The sequence below is a fragment of the Lycorma delicatula genome, chromosome 6 (genome assembly GCF_047948215.1).
Source record: "Lycorma delicatula isolate Av1 chromosome 6, ASM4794821v1, whole genome shotgun sequence".
NCBI lineage: Eukaryota > Metazoa > Arthropoda > Insecta > Hemiptera > Fulgoridae > Lycorma > Lycorma delicatula.
Window position 1 is genome coordinate 128,716,043 of NC_134460.1, and position 14,926 is coordinate 128,730,968.

The window sequence follows — 14,926 nt, forward strand, 5'->3', positions numbered from 1 at the left end:
GGGGCATCCCCGCCGGGACTCGGTCTTTTTCGCTCTGGGGTGCGAGAGTGCCCGTGCCTCATCGCTACCGCCCACTGAGCTACAGCCCTCTGCGGACATGTAAGCTACACAGAGCTTACATGTCCGTGACATGGTGGCAATGAAATAGTTATAAATATAGTTTTATAACTAAAACTACTAAGTAAATAAAAATTGTGTAAATACTGAAAGTTCTGCGACCATGATGCCTTGAGGAAATTCCCATTCATAAATAAAATCCAAAAATGATACAATTTAAAATAATTAGATTTTAAGTGAATTAAAACTTCAAAGTTGACTGTTACTGTTATTAATTGTAATTAGTTTATAGATATTAAATAATAGTTTAAAGATATTATTATAGTTATAATAGTTTTTAGATATTAAATGTTATTCAAATATTTAAATTCATACTTAATACAATTGGAAAAGGAAATGAACATCTATTTGTCTAATAAGCTAAATTAACTACAGACTGATAATTTGAACTTACATCGTTAGTATTAATAATTGTAATATTATATAAAAAGAATTTTCAGATCAATTTTTTGCTAAAAGAATTTTAAAAGAAAATCTACAACGGTAAAAAAAATCATCGAAATTTACTCAGACGAAAAGAAAAGTACAAAACTAAAGTTAAACAATATAAATCCAAATATTTTGAATTTTGTGATCGAAATGTATAAGTTTAGTTTTTCAATTACAGATAAAATAGTTATTCATTTGAACTAGTAAAAATACAATTTAGTTATTTATTAACTTCTGTGATAAGAAAAGGGATAATGGAATAAACTTATGAATTAGTTATTAGGATTGCAATTAAACACACCAAATAAGGGGTCGAACATTTTAAGTTAAAATCTCAACAGCAACAAAATCAACAGTATAATGAATTCTAGCTCACGTTTATCTTGAAATCTGCATTGCATTTCTACCCAGACACAAAACCGTATTACAAATTAATTACGTTTGTAAAAAGAAAAAAAAAATGATAATAATTATAATAAAATACCGAAATAAAAAGAAAAATGAGAAAACCTTTAAAATAACATTATAATTTAATAATTCGTTTTTTATTTTTAACCAGTGATTAAACCTTTAAAATAACATGAAGTTTAATATAAGCCAATTTCTATCTATTTATTGCCAAGTCAGCGCATTCTTCTAACCCGAATTCCATGTATATATCAGAGGTATAGATTCGTACTGTATTTAATAAGGACTCAATTTCATCTTGCGATTTATCGTACAATTTTAAATCGTCGATGCTAAGAAAGTGGTTTAGCTTTTTTGAGGACTTGGAGACTTGGTATCCGTTGCCTGTTTTGTTCATAATTGTGGACAATGGTACTAATGCGAATATAAACTGGACTGAGGAGAGTGAGTCTCCTTGGAATATATCGCGACGAATGTTAACATTGGCTACAACCTCTCCTCCTTTTTTTTTGTTTTACGGAAGTGGGAAAATTTGCCTCAGCCGAACGTCCAGTAACCCGTACATACTGGGTGTGTGGGGTTCACCGCATGCACGGTGGGATCCACTAAAAATTTACTCCCTCCTAATGACGTGGTGACAGAACCACATAATAAAGTTATCATTGCCATCACGCGTGTCAACGGGCACACCTGTATAGCCTTCGATCCACAGCTTCAGGCGTCCCCCGAAGGCACCCAGCAGCGAAGATTTGGTTACACCCCCTCTGCCCACCACTGGAAGCTGGCCTACCACCATCACTCACCAGCAATACACTACCCTCTAATGCTCTTTCTCATTCATCTTCGTAGAAAGAACTTCCCGGAACCAACTACAACGTCTGTTCCATTCGTCATCAGAATTAAGCATCCTTTCCATCACTTCCTCTGGGGAGATTTGTCCACTAACTGGGCGCATCTCTGCCTACTTCGGACACTCCAAGAAAGTGTGTTCGACGTCATCTGGGAGTCCAGAATATCGATAACCCGGGGTCGTGTGTCTCTTCCTGGCGTACAGGAACTTATTGAACGGTCCATGGCCCGATAACCATTGGATCGTTCAAATGTCCGTCTCCCCATGCTTCCTATCACATCATGTTCTAATACATGGAATTAACATATACGTCCAGCGACCAGTCGACGCATCGTTCCACCTAGTCTGCCAACGATCTAACAAGACAGTTCTAGGCACAGCTCTCTCTACTCCCTGATATCGATCCCGCATTTCCTCCGCACAAAAATTCACCAGAGGCATCCTGGCTATCTCCAGCACTGCCTCAAGTAAGATAGTGGGGTACGCCTGCGCTACTCGGATCGCTAGCCGTCTATATGTCCTCTCCATCCTCATTCGATATCTTGCGAACCTAAGGGTCTCTGAACATACCGAGGTTGCATACAACATCGCTGAAATGACTGTGGCAGCAATAATCCGCTGCTTGGAGACTTTGGGCTCCCCGATGTTGCCATCAGCCTGCAAACCGCCGAAGTCACCCGTTCGGCTTTCCTGATTAATTACTTCACATGAGTCGAGAAACCTCTTCCAGAGCTCATCCAAACACCAAGGTTTTGATTTCCTCGATAAGACCACCTCCGTACTTTAAGCTTAACCGAAAATTGGGGGATCTTTCTCCTCCCTGCCATCAGGATCATAATTGTCTTGCAAGCCGAAATTTCCAGTCCCCTGTCCTTCATCCACTGGACGACACGTTGCAGTGTTTCATTCGCACGAGTCCGAACCTCTTGGACATTTCTCCCCGACACCACAACCGCAAGGTCATCAGCATAAACCGTAAATTTAACCCCCGGAGGCAATTAACCCCTAAAAGGCCGTCGTAAGCCACATTCCATAACAGGTGGCCCAAGATTGACTCCTGGAGCACCCCTCTTTCCATGGCCACGACGACCTCTTTTCCTTCCTCTGTAGTAATTCTCATCTCCCTATTGTCAGGTAATCCTGAATCATCCTGACGAAGTAGGGAGGAATCTTCTTATCCGTCAGACTATCTAAAATAACATTCCACTTAATGCTATTGAACGCATTTCTAGTGTCGACTAAGATCACTAAAGGTATCTCTCTAGTGTGCCTCGTCTCATTTACAGCGTTATTGACCATTCCATAACAACCTTAATTGGGTCAATGGTGGACCATACCTTCCTGAAGCCATACTGTCTCCAGGACAGCCCACCCCGCCGCTCTCACTCCATATTTAGTCTCCTGGCAAAGAAGGCCTCAATAAACTTCCCAACGAATTAATTAGGGAAATTGGGCTGAAGCCCTCCCTCCTTCAGTACCAGAACCAATCTGGTCGCCTTCCACGTCATCGGGATACTCTCCCTATATGAATTTTCACATGGATACCTCTCCTCCTGGTATCAATTTAGTTGTCCAAATATCCATTGCCTTTCAATGAATTTCCGGATGCTGTTGCTGATTCCTACAATTTTCAAGAATTTTAGAATTCAGTCATGCGGTAAAGAGTCAAAGGCTTTCTTTCATCTATACAGGTCAATTATACGTTTGTTTTGCGTCTTTTACAATTTATCTAGGATCATTTTGTCAATGAACAGTAAGGTCTTTTGCTCCTCTTAAATTTTGTTTGTTGCTCTGGTAAGTAAAGGTTGTTCTCTTCTCTAGGTGACCTTGTATTATGTCAGGTTTTATTACTGTCATTAATTTTAAAATCGTAGGAAGGTAGGTTAATGGCCTAAAGTTGCTTGGGATCTTTTTTCTTGATCTTGGGATTCTTTTCTTGGATCTTTTTGTTGATTGATGCGTGTACAGGTACAACACTAGTTAGTTTATTATATGTATATATAATAATTTAAATGGATATGATTTATTATTTCATAATATAAACTTTATCCAAAACTTATTACTATTGAAAGTACACTGTACAAAATTTAGGCTATCAGAAATGTGAAGAGAAAACAACAAAACATTTTATTCCGTTCTAAAGCAAGTTATATCTAAATAAACGGATTTCTTTATTTCACAATATTAAATAGTACAGGCGGTGCACTATCCATTATAACTAGATAATTGTAAAGTTAAAAGTAAAATTACCCCTGTTACTTATAATTAAAAGGATGTAATTAAAAGATTTAGAAAATCTTTTACAGAAAGAGAATATTTAGCTTTAATTTGAAGAAACTTTAAACAAAATTAAATTAAATAACAGAAGAGATTCGTTCTTGGCATATGTGATCCTAGTCATACATGATAAGTGTACGTGAATATGAGTATTATACAATTTAAATAGAACGTGTTATGAATGCAAAATGATATTATTCATAGAATATCATGAAGACCATGTTCAGTTGGGCTAAATGCTTATGGGAATTAGTTGGCAGTTCTATAATGTAACGGTGGGTAGAAGAGAACAGACATTGCAGCCCCGACTCGCAATTGCGTTTTCAATCAATATGGTAATAATTTTCAGCTTTGAACTCAACCGTTCCGTCATTTCGCATTGAATTTGATAGAAGTAAAGGGCTAAGGAGTGGGGGAGAGAGGAAGAGAAAGAGAAGGAGATAAAATAAATGAGAAAGGGCAAGTTACAGTTAGATGGGTGTGGGTGAGGGAGAGAGTAGAGAAAAGAGAGTTCTATATGTATTGCTTGAGAGAAAAGAAGAGGTAAATTTTCTCTTTTTCTCCCTCGAGAGATAAAATGAATGAGCGTCTCGGAAGCATAGGATTTTGATATCCTTTGTTTCTTTACATGTATGTTTTATATATCTACAAAACCTACAGGTTTTGTTTTATACATAAAGGCTAATATAACAAGCGTACTTACCTAAAAAATTTCACTGCAGTTTCAAACAAAATAAAATAAATTGTTTCTTTAAATAATCGAATTAGATATATATTTAACTTGAGCCTGTTTATATATATATATTTACTGATGTGTTGTTTTATTTTATAATTGATTTTTTAAAAAAAAGTTTTATAAGGGGTCTGATCCTGTCATAGATGTACAGATAGAATAGCAACCCGCCTGGCTAGGAATCAGCCTAGGTGCTTACTTTGCCAAGATAGACGTTTTGACATTGAGCCCCGGTTAGCTGAGATATCCGCTGTTAGGATGAGAATGGATTTGTGAAAAACTCTGTGATGCAGTTGTGGTGTGGGTAGGCATTAACCTCTCTCCCAAAATAGACCACAGCATAGAGAAGTAAGATATATTTCCATTAGAGGCTGATTACATTTTTGAATCTGTTTCTTGATTTTTAAGTAAATCAAGAGAACTTTCAGTAAATTGAAATGTAGGAGATAATTGTCGTTGTTCTGATCAACACTTGTTTTGCTGGTATGAGGATAGTATTTTTGGTGTTTAAAACTCACTGAAGTAATGATCTAAGTGCAAAGTCTAATTAAAGATAGAAAAAGCTTTTGCGTGAAACCTTTGGTGTTAGAGGAAGGCGCGGGGATCACGCTTCCGCGAATCGGTGAATTTGATAGGTGGTGAGGGTTGTAAGTTATGCCTGGTGGTCGTGGCCATACAAAGACGATGATAGTAGATTGTGTAAATACACTGATGGAAATATCTGCCGAGGCATTTGCATTGGTGGTATCCTGACAGTGACCCAACTGATGACACAGTTGTGTTATCAAGTTTAGAGAGCCTAAAAACGACCTCCGGTAAAACCCATCAGGACTAGGAACGGAGGGGGTGGTGTGGTGATCGGGATCGTCACAAGGAGGGTGTATACACCCTCCTGTACACCCTGTATTTCCCTCCGGGGGTCAGAAAGTTAATTTTTTCTAAAATATTTAATATTTTTGTTTCGAAATATTGAAAATCTAGTTTCGCGTAATATCTAGTTAAAATCTGACACATTTTAATGTGTTATTTTTTAAAAAAAACTTCACAATTTTTATGTTTGCATTTGGTTTCTGTAGTTTTTATTTTAAACAAGCAATTATCTAAGTCGGGATGGGAGTGCTAGTATATCTTTTCGCTTAATTCACGCCATCGCGTAATTCACGCACCTGAATTTTTAAACAATAATTTAAAAAAAAATCTAATGAAATAAATATTATTTTTTCACTATCACATTTTAGTTTCATTATACGCATTGTAAAATCATTTCCTCGCAGTAATCACGCATCTCTTTTTAGTTAAAAAGTTTTGGTCAAAAAAGTGTGCGAAAATATTACGCGAGTAAATAGGGATAAACGGTTTATTTCTTTAAACTAATAAATGATTTTAACTTGGAATCTGAATGTTGAACGATTTAACTTCAACAATTTCCAGTTTAATTTATTGTTCAAAAATATATTTCGAACAATTAGTTTTGTTACAACAGATAAGTAACAGTTTACATTATAAAAATATTTTCAATTTTCCTATAACAGTAACAGTAATTTCCAAAATATTATCAATTTAATAATTAAAGCACGGACGCAGTTTTAAAATGTAAAGAAACAGTATTTTCATTTGTATTTAATTCTTACAGAATATTTAGTAGTTAAAATTATTAGCCAAATTGAAGTGCCTTATTGAAATTAAAAGTATCGTTTTTGAAAATTGTTTTTATTTAAAAAAAAAACACAAATAAAACCAGTCATACGAAAAAATAAGAATTTATAGTTTTAGGCTTTTATGAATGATCTTTCTTATTTTATGTGAAGACTGTACTTACGAAAAGCTTTCACCTACGTAAAAGATACATAGGTAAATATCAGTATGTATTTACCAGCCTTCACTTCCATTGTGTGAAATTTTAATAATAAATATACTTAAAAAAAGGGCTTAAAAGATTTATTAAATGCTTTTTCAAATATTACTTAAATTGAAAAGTCAACGACAGATAAAAAACCTATTAAAGAAATTTCGGTCCCGACTTCATAAATCTAAAATTAAAAAAAAAAAATTGGAATGTCATTTTTAAAATTTTAATTGCGTTTTTTGTAGTCGGTTTTTTTTAAAGTTCTTTTTTTAGAGTTTTCATTTTTATATAACTATGGGGAGACCTACAAAAAAACTGGCCGGTAAAAACAGGGCTGTTGTCATGAAAAAAGTTTTAAAAAACTTAGAGTAACTAATACAGTATAAATGACGGCTCTACGTATTATTTTTTCAAACCATAAATTTTCCTACTATTTCTTAAATTACCAACTGAAACTATTTTATGTATAGGAATATTATGAAGCAGTTATCATAACTATAAAAATCCAGTATTAAGTAACAATTGTGAGTACATCAAATGAATAAAATATGTAACTATGCTGTCTGTACAGACAATATATTTTTCATTAATGATAAGTGGAAAAACTTACAGGAAGACAGGTAGAGAACAAAAATCAAAATAGGTCCTATTACTTAAGAGTAAAGGTTAAACACAAGTAAAAAAAGAAAAAAAAAGAAAACTAACCAAAGTTTTTGTTGTTTTTTTTTAACCAAGAGGTATGTGAAATACAATATAATTATTTAATTTTTAAATTCTGATGAAAAAATAACTAAAGAAAGTGTGTTACTTCAATTTATGAATTTCTAAAAAAAAAACTTCAAGGAATTTTAAGAAAACATTTGTAATGAGATAACAGAATTATAATTTATACATTGGAATTGTTTTGTCAGTGTGGAGGGTGGAATTGTAAAAGAAGATATTTTGGTAGTTAGAATGAATAAGATTGATACTTTAAAGCGTCTAATCTTGTCGACAGCGAGATGGATTGAGTGATTGGCTAATGCAATGGAAGAGAAGGAAGTGCAAGTGGTACAAGTAAACAAAATGAATGAACGAATGACTCAGTCAACTGAACTCGTATCGTATGTCTACTGAATATTGCCTCAGGATGACTTCGCAAGACCCGTTGTAAAGAGAAACAGAGCGATAGAAAAGGGGAGAGGAACAGTTGAAGCGTTGTTTTTTTGGTAGGTGGAGAGTAAGGGAGGGGGTGTTGAAAGCAATTAAGGTTGTATCAATCATTGCAGGAGTGTCCCGTGACGTCATCAATCAACAGCCTGGACAAAAGCCCGGGAAGTGAGCGCGCACTGTGTCACCGCAGTATCCCGTCTCTCCTATCGTCTCGTCGTTCCTGATTTCATTCAATACAACGTGCCCTGTCCATTGTACTGTGCGTATATGATTTAGGGACATGTTTTTAGCAATATTATTGTAATATAATTATTTCGTTTTTTTTTTTTATTCCATTTGCCTTTGGGCTAAAAGCTTTTACAACGGTAGTAACCCTCCCTAAAATCCTACCTCTGTAACCGTCATATGTATGAGATTTAACTTTCAATTGTTAAATCAATTTCATTCCATCACGTAGGTTGAAATACAATAAATTATATAATAAGCGAAGCAGCAATAATGTGAAACTGCATAAATATCGTACCTGATAAATTTGAAATCAATTTTCCAAAGTTTGTTTCATCGTAATTTATTTAAAATTTAGCTAAATTCAAAATCTATTGATGAGGATCAGCTCCTGATTATTTTAATAATGTTTGAGTAAAATTTGGACGCTACATTAAATGATTAAATAATTTTGAATATTGTACTATTCCTATTTATCAACTATTTCGTTAGAACTTAGTAAGAGTCTGCAGAACTGGACGTCATGGCGAAGTCAACGAACTATGTTTACAGTTCTAAACATGACGTAACCTACAAGTGAAATGAAAATGGGGGAAAAATAATAAAATAAGCATAAAACATTTTATTTCAGTTCAATTAAATTTGTAATAAAGAATACTTTCAAAAAATACCTCGAATTTTGTTAGACAACGGTTACAATTTTCATCCATTTGATGAATTGCGGGACTCGAATATGGCACTTTTTTCTCAGAAAGGTGGATTTATGAATCGCGCCGCTAGGTAGCAGTGCATGATGTACCAGGTAGCGTACAAAAATTGATTATGTATGTGAAATAATAAAATTTAAAAGAAATTACGCTACAGCTTGTTTTAATAGTAAATGCTCTAATTTAAATGAGTGTACTGAAGATGAAACAATTTTTTTAATTCGCATCACTTCATTAAAAAAAAAATAAAATAAAATTATTATATTACAAGAGATTATAGGTGCTAATAAAACACAAAAAACGCGAACAGTAGGAAAGTATTTCAAATGTGGTACGAATCGCGGCGCTAGTTACATGAGGTCGAGGTCGGGATCGGGTAACACATAGTTGCATTTTTACCCGCTCTGTCTTTGCGTTCTTTTTATTAAAGTTTCTTGAATTTTTTGTTTCGTTTTTTGTTTTTATTGTTGGTTTATTAGTTTTATTATTATTTTGTTGTGTTCTTTTGAAGTCTTCAGTTGTTTTTTTAGTTTTTAATTACAATTTAAGAAGTTGTTTTTGGTAGTAACCTAGTGTTCCTAAAGGTTGCTAAGGTCTGTTTATATACGTAAACAAGTTTATTTACATTTAGTTTGCAAGACGTACGATAATATTTAATTATCTTCAGTGTTTGAGTTTCTTTTTTTTTCTGTGTGACATGCCTAGGAAGAAGGATAAGGCGTTGGAAAAGTTGGATGCCTTACCTCGGGGCGCCAGGCGTAGTTGTTCGTCAAGCCTCGAGGTGAGTGCCGACGAGGCGGATCGTAGTATGACCGACACTGAATGCCTCTGCAGGGCGTCGGGGTGGGCTCCTTGGGATCCAGGGGGATATCTTGGTCAGGCCGGGTTGGTTATGAGCCGGCTGGAGGATTCCCTGCATCCCGCGACGAAAGGATGGAGCTGGCTGAGCCTTCGGCCAAGAGAGTTATTGTACAAGCGCGTGCAGTGGAGCCGGAGGAGACCAATATACCTCCTACAACTATTAGCCCCCCCCCCCCCCGTGAAGAAGAGGCGGGGCCTAGCTCGCTCAGAGGCTGAAGGAGGCCTGACGCCCATAGATAATTGTGATGGGTTAATGGAGATTGTCAACAGTTTGATGTCACTCAGTGAGAAGGAAATTATGAGCACGAACGTGGTAAGAAGCCTGGCTACGACGCTCAGAGACAGAGCCAGAGACGTGGTCGGTATTGTCCATGGGCTGCCAATCGTGGCTAAAGAGACTGACAACAAAGTAACGCAGACGCTAGAGGTGAGTCAGAAGGAAGTTAGGTGAAAAAGTAGATAATGTACTGAGTTCGGGTGCGATGGAAGATCTAGAAGCAGTAATGGGGACCCGGTGGCAGCGGAACAGATTCCAGACAGTAAAAGTAACTCGAGGTACACCTCCGGCGACGGACGATGGAAATCAAATTTTCCTGGTTCCTGGAAAACAATAGCAAAAGAGGTATTTATATACGGATATAATACGGGAGGTGGCGTCGAGTATGGGAGACAAACTGAGCACAGGAACCGCCTTATCTAACGGCACAGTGGTTAAGGACTATCGTAATACTGAGTATCTCTATCCGGAGGATGCAGATGAAGACAAAACTGCAGTATTTGTCGTAGTTGTGGATGAAGGCAATGATGAGGTAGGAGACAAATTCTCCAAGATATTGAAATTCTGGGCCAGACGAGAGGATAAATCAAGGGAAACATGGTCCTTATCGATAAAGGAGGCAGACCAAAACAGAAGATGCAGAAACCTAAGACAACTCTAGTAACGATAAAAAAACTGGCGTTAGTTTTGCAGACCTCAGCCAGCAAGTAAAAACGGTTCTAATGAATGACCTTGCTGAGGATATTATGTCAGTAAGGAAGGGGAAATCGGATATGATGGAAATCAGGATCAGGAGTACATCTATGAAGAAAGAGAATATTCTGAGACGTCTAGGTACCAAAATTGAAAACGGGGTTGTAACAGAATCGTGGTTGGCTACAAGATTGCAGAACAGCGCTATTTCACATCAAACGGATGGACTCAGATACCATAGTGGAAGAAATAGTAAAGGCGATTCGTAAAGAGGTGGGGGCAGATACGCCGGTCCGGGTGTCAGGATTGAGACCGGCTTACGGGGCGACCCAAAAAGCAACCAATCACCTACCGGTCCCAGAGGCCAAGAAATTGGCAAACAAGGACCGGATAATTCAGGGATGGCATTCTAGCAGGATAGAACCCCGAATGGATGACATGCGTCATAGAACCCCGAATGGTTTGGGCATGCGTCGGCAAATTGCAAGGGAACCAACCAGGCCAATCTCTGCTTCAATTGCGAGGGAGCAGACTACAAGATTGGTGAATGCGTAGAGCCTAAAAGGACTAAACAGTCTAGGGTTCTTTTAGACCTTTAGGCCTAAAAGGAGCCTAGACTGTTGCGTAAGAGGACATCTGTTGCCTAGAGTAGTTGCGTAAGAGGACACCGGATCGGAGGCCGGGAGTGTGAACATCATCGAGTATGAACTGCCTTCAGATTAATGTTGGCAGAAGGTCAGTCGCACATTTTCGCACTGTTAGTGTGGAATGTTGCGATGGGGAAGAGCATCGACTTAATTTTGGTAGCGGGACCGAACCACAAGAAAGTCTGTAGAGGCTTCGCTAACTCTATATACGTATAGAACTTCAAAAATTGTAAATAGGTTTTTAGTAATTATGTGTGGGACGATACTTAGAGTTATCTCTAATCAAAACTTACCGTATAAAATAAAATATTTTATTAAATACTGTATTCCCAAAATAAAATTTTTAACGAAATTAGGAGGATAATTCGTTCAAGAACAAACAACTCTCAGCACAGCAAAGTCCAGGAGTTTCATCATTCGACTTTTTTTATTTCCTTTTACAAAGTAAAGGAAGTATTGTGATCGCCAAAAATTTCGGTTTTCAGATTTCATGGGAAATATTCGTTTGGACCACTCCTGAATCCCCTTTTGTCTACTTTCGGCGTACGTATTTATCTCGCATAACTAAAAAACGATTAGCCGTACGATGTTAAAATTTTTCGATTTAAGTTGTAAAATCTAGTTGTGCACCTCCCTTTTCATTGTAATCGACTGAACCAAAAGTGTCCAAAAAAGCCCAAAATCCTAACTGTTTGGATTTTGGACTTTTTTTACTGCAGTTCTAAGCCCTCATTGAGAGATTTTCAATAATATATATATAATAAGTGGTACTTACTTTCATAGATTATATAAGCTATGAAATAGCCTATATGATATTATAGCCAAATGAAATTTTAATTAATGATATATTTGGATCTTAGAAGGGGAAGGCACATCGGTTTGAATCAGGCATTATCTTCTCTTTTTTAACTTTTTTTTAAAATTTAAATATACTGATTTATTAATAATTATTAACCTCTGATTGTAAAAAAAATTGCGATAAATAATAATTTATTAATAACAATAAAGAAAATATCAAAAGTTATAAATGAAATAAAATGTTACCTACTTTTCATTTTAAAATATGTGCATATGTAATTTGGTTGGTGTATAGGAAGTCATGTAGTGTTCACATCAGAGTTTTTGAGCATTGCATTGGTTAAATATTTTAATCACGTTACCTTTCAGAAGTCTTTCAAATTTAGATACTTAATTTTAGTGTGATAATCAAAAGCTGCTTTGAGATGTAACACATTTCACGAAGGTTGAACTCGATTTTTAGCCGAGCGTATACATTGCTCTTAAAGTCTTTGAGAATTCTATGTAATAGTTTCAGGTGATTTACGATCATAAACTCTAGTAAAGGTTAATTTCTCTATCTGTAACCTCGGCGATCTAGACTTTATAAAAATATTAATAACAAACTGAAAGTCGAATCTATGTCTATTATATATATGTACGGCTTGCCCTAATGGAAGTTCTTAGTTCACATAATAACTTTATAAAAAAGTCGATATTGACATCGAAATTCAATATTACTCAAACCATCAAAACTATGTTAAACCAGTAAACCGTTGTCATTTCATTTAATTTTATTATCAAACTAATTTATTTTTACATATATTACGAAATTAATACAGACTGATCTTTTATAGACAATGACATTAAATTTAATAAATTGCGTAACTTCTAAAAAAGTCGATATTGATATAGAAACAATATAGACAATATTTATCGATTTAGAAAATACATTAAATTTAGCAAAAATAGTTCTAGATTATTTTTTATACATTTTTTAATTTATGATTTATATAGTAGTGAGATTGATGATGTTTGACTTTTAAATATTTTAGGGTCATAAGAAAGCTGTGGTTAAAATTTAGTAACGATTGTTTCAGTAGTTCTCGCCGATATCGGAAACGTAAAAGACAATTGTCTATTTACATAATTGCAAGATTATTTTTTTCACATCAAAAAATCCAAGTTTCATAAAGTTACTTATACACACAGCTAGACGTTAACAAGAACTTACGGACATTAAAAAAAAAAAAAAAATGGAAACTTTTATTAAAAATCAATTTGAGTAAATTGTAAACTAGTTTATAATGTATTTCAAAGGAAAAGTTACATATTTTCCCTATAACATTATATAAGAAAAATATAATAATTCAATTGTGGATAAACAAGATCGATAGGTATCTATAACATTACTACGAAAAGTGAATGTATGAAATAAGAAAAAGATGTTACGGAAGTGTGGGAAGTATAAGATAGTAGAGAAGAGGGAGTTAGTTGAAGAGCTCTGATGACGGTCATAAGAAGGACTGGTTGGAAAAGGGGCATGGAGAAAAGGGATGGATATCTGGAATAATATTTCCATAGAGCAAAGGATGCAAAATGGCGCGATCCATCATGGTGAGTGAAGGATAAGGAGTGTGTCGGGGTTGGTCGGCGACCCTCAGGGCAGTTCCTCACAGCTGACCCCCCATCCTTTTCTAAATCTAACCCCCATATATATTGACCGGCTTCATACTAACGTTATTCTTTTTGGGACATTCAAGTCCAAATTATGCTGAATAAAATTGAAATACGCGTGAAAAATAAGTTCCCATAATTTATTAGTCTACTACTTCTTTTCCACCAAAAAATATACAGCTTGAATAAATTTATGTCCTGTAAATTTTCTTTGTTATATGTTTATATATACACTTTTTCATTCGAGCATTCTCAATAAGTATAAAAATAACTCACCTTATCTAAAATAAAAGAAAATCTTTCAAAATACATAAATTATTAAAAATATACCAAATATAATTTTGCATGCGAGCGTTTCTTTTAATGAAAATAGAATAATTTTATATTAAAATAGAGAGAGAATTATGAAATTTAAATTAAAGTCTCAATCATCGTTATAGACGTAGGAATTGTAAATTAATACTAAATTCAATTTGTCCTTATCTGTTTTTTGAAATGATATTTATTTAAAAGATATGACAAAAGAATACAGTGATAAAGATTTTGTAAAATATATTAAAAATATACTTGTGTATACATATATATAAAAGCCGGGCGTTCAGATCAGTCCAGGCGAATCCCGGAGCCAACTCAGGTGCTCCTCGGGGCCTTCCGGGGCCAAGGGACCTACTCCATAGCCGCAGAGCTCGCCATTACCAATTTGCCACGGGGACCGGCGCCCTGAACAACCGCACTGCTTACTTGCGGTCTCCATTCCTATCTACACAGAAGGGTCCATCCCCTGCATCCCCGCACTGTACATTATCCTCGTAGTTGGGAGAATAATACTGGTAAATAATAATTATAATATTCAGGTTTTATAGAAATCTGAAAAGGAAAATAAATTACAAAAGATAAAATAATAGCAACTAAAGTACACACACCTTTGACAACCAACAATTCATAACTTATTGCTTTGCCGTGATAGCAGAAATACGAGTATAATAAATAAGTAAAAGGATTAATCTATTTTTTCCTTAATGATTTTATTTAATTCACAACTTCAACCTCCTTGGTGGCGAAGAAATAAGGAATACTTTTAACATATTAACCCTCAAGGGAACTAAGGGCCGATGGATTAAAACCTTCTCTGGAATAATACGAATGTATCCTGTAAATTTTAAAGTAATCGGTCGGTTGATCTCGCGTGATGCGGTAACAAACAGACAGACAGATTTTATATATATATATATATATCCATACATTTTCGA

The 14,926-nt window shown here is 35.3% G+C and overlaps 1 long non-coding RNA gene across 1 annotated transcript in view; it reads right to left on the bottom strand.

Moving 5' to 3' along the window:
• Positions 1-14,402: 14,402 nt before the first annotated feature.
• Positions 14,403-14,926, bottom strand: part of LOC142326670 (uncharacterized) — a 232,638-nt gene continuing 232,114 nt past the window's right edge. The window contains exon 3 of the long non-coding RNA XR_012756830.1: positions 14,403-14,543. This is a non-coding gene — a long non-coding RNA (uncharacterized LOC142326670). The remainder of the gene's footprint in view (positions 14,544-14,926) is intronic.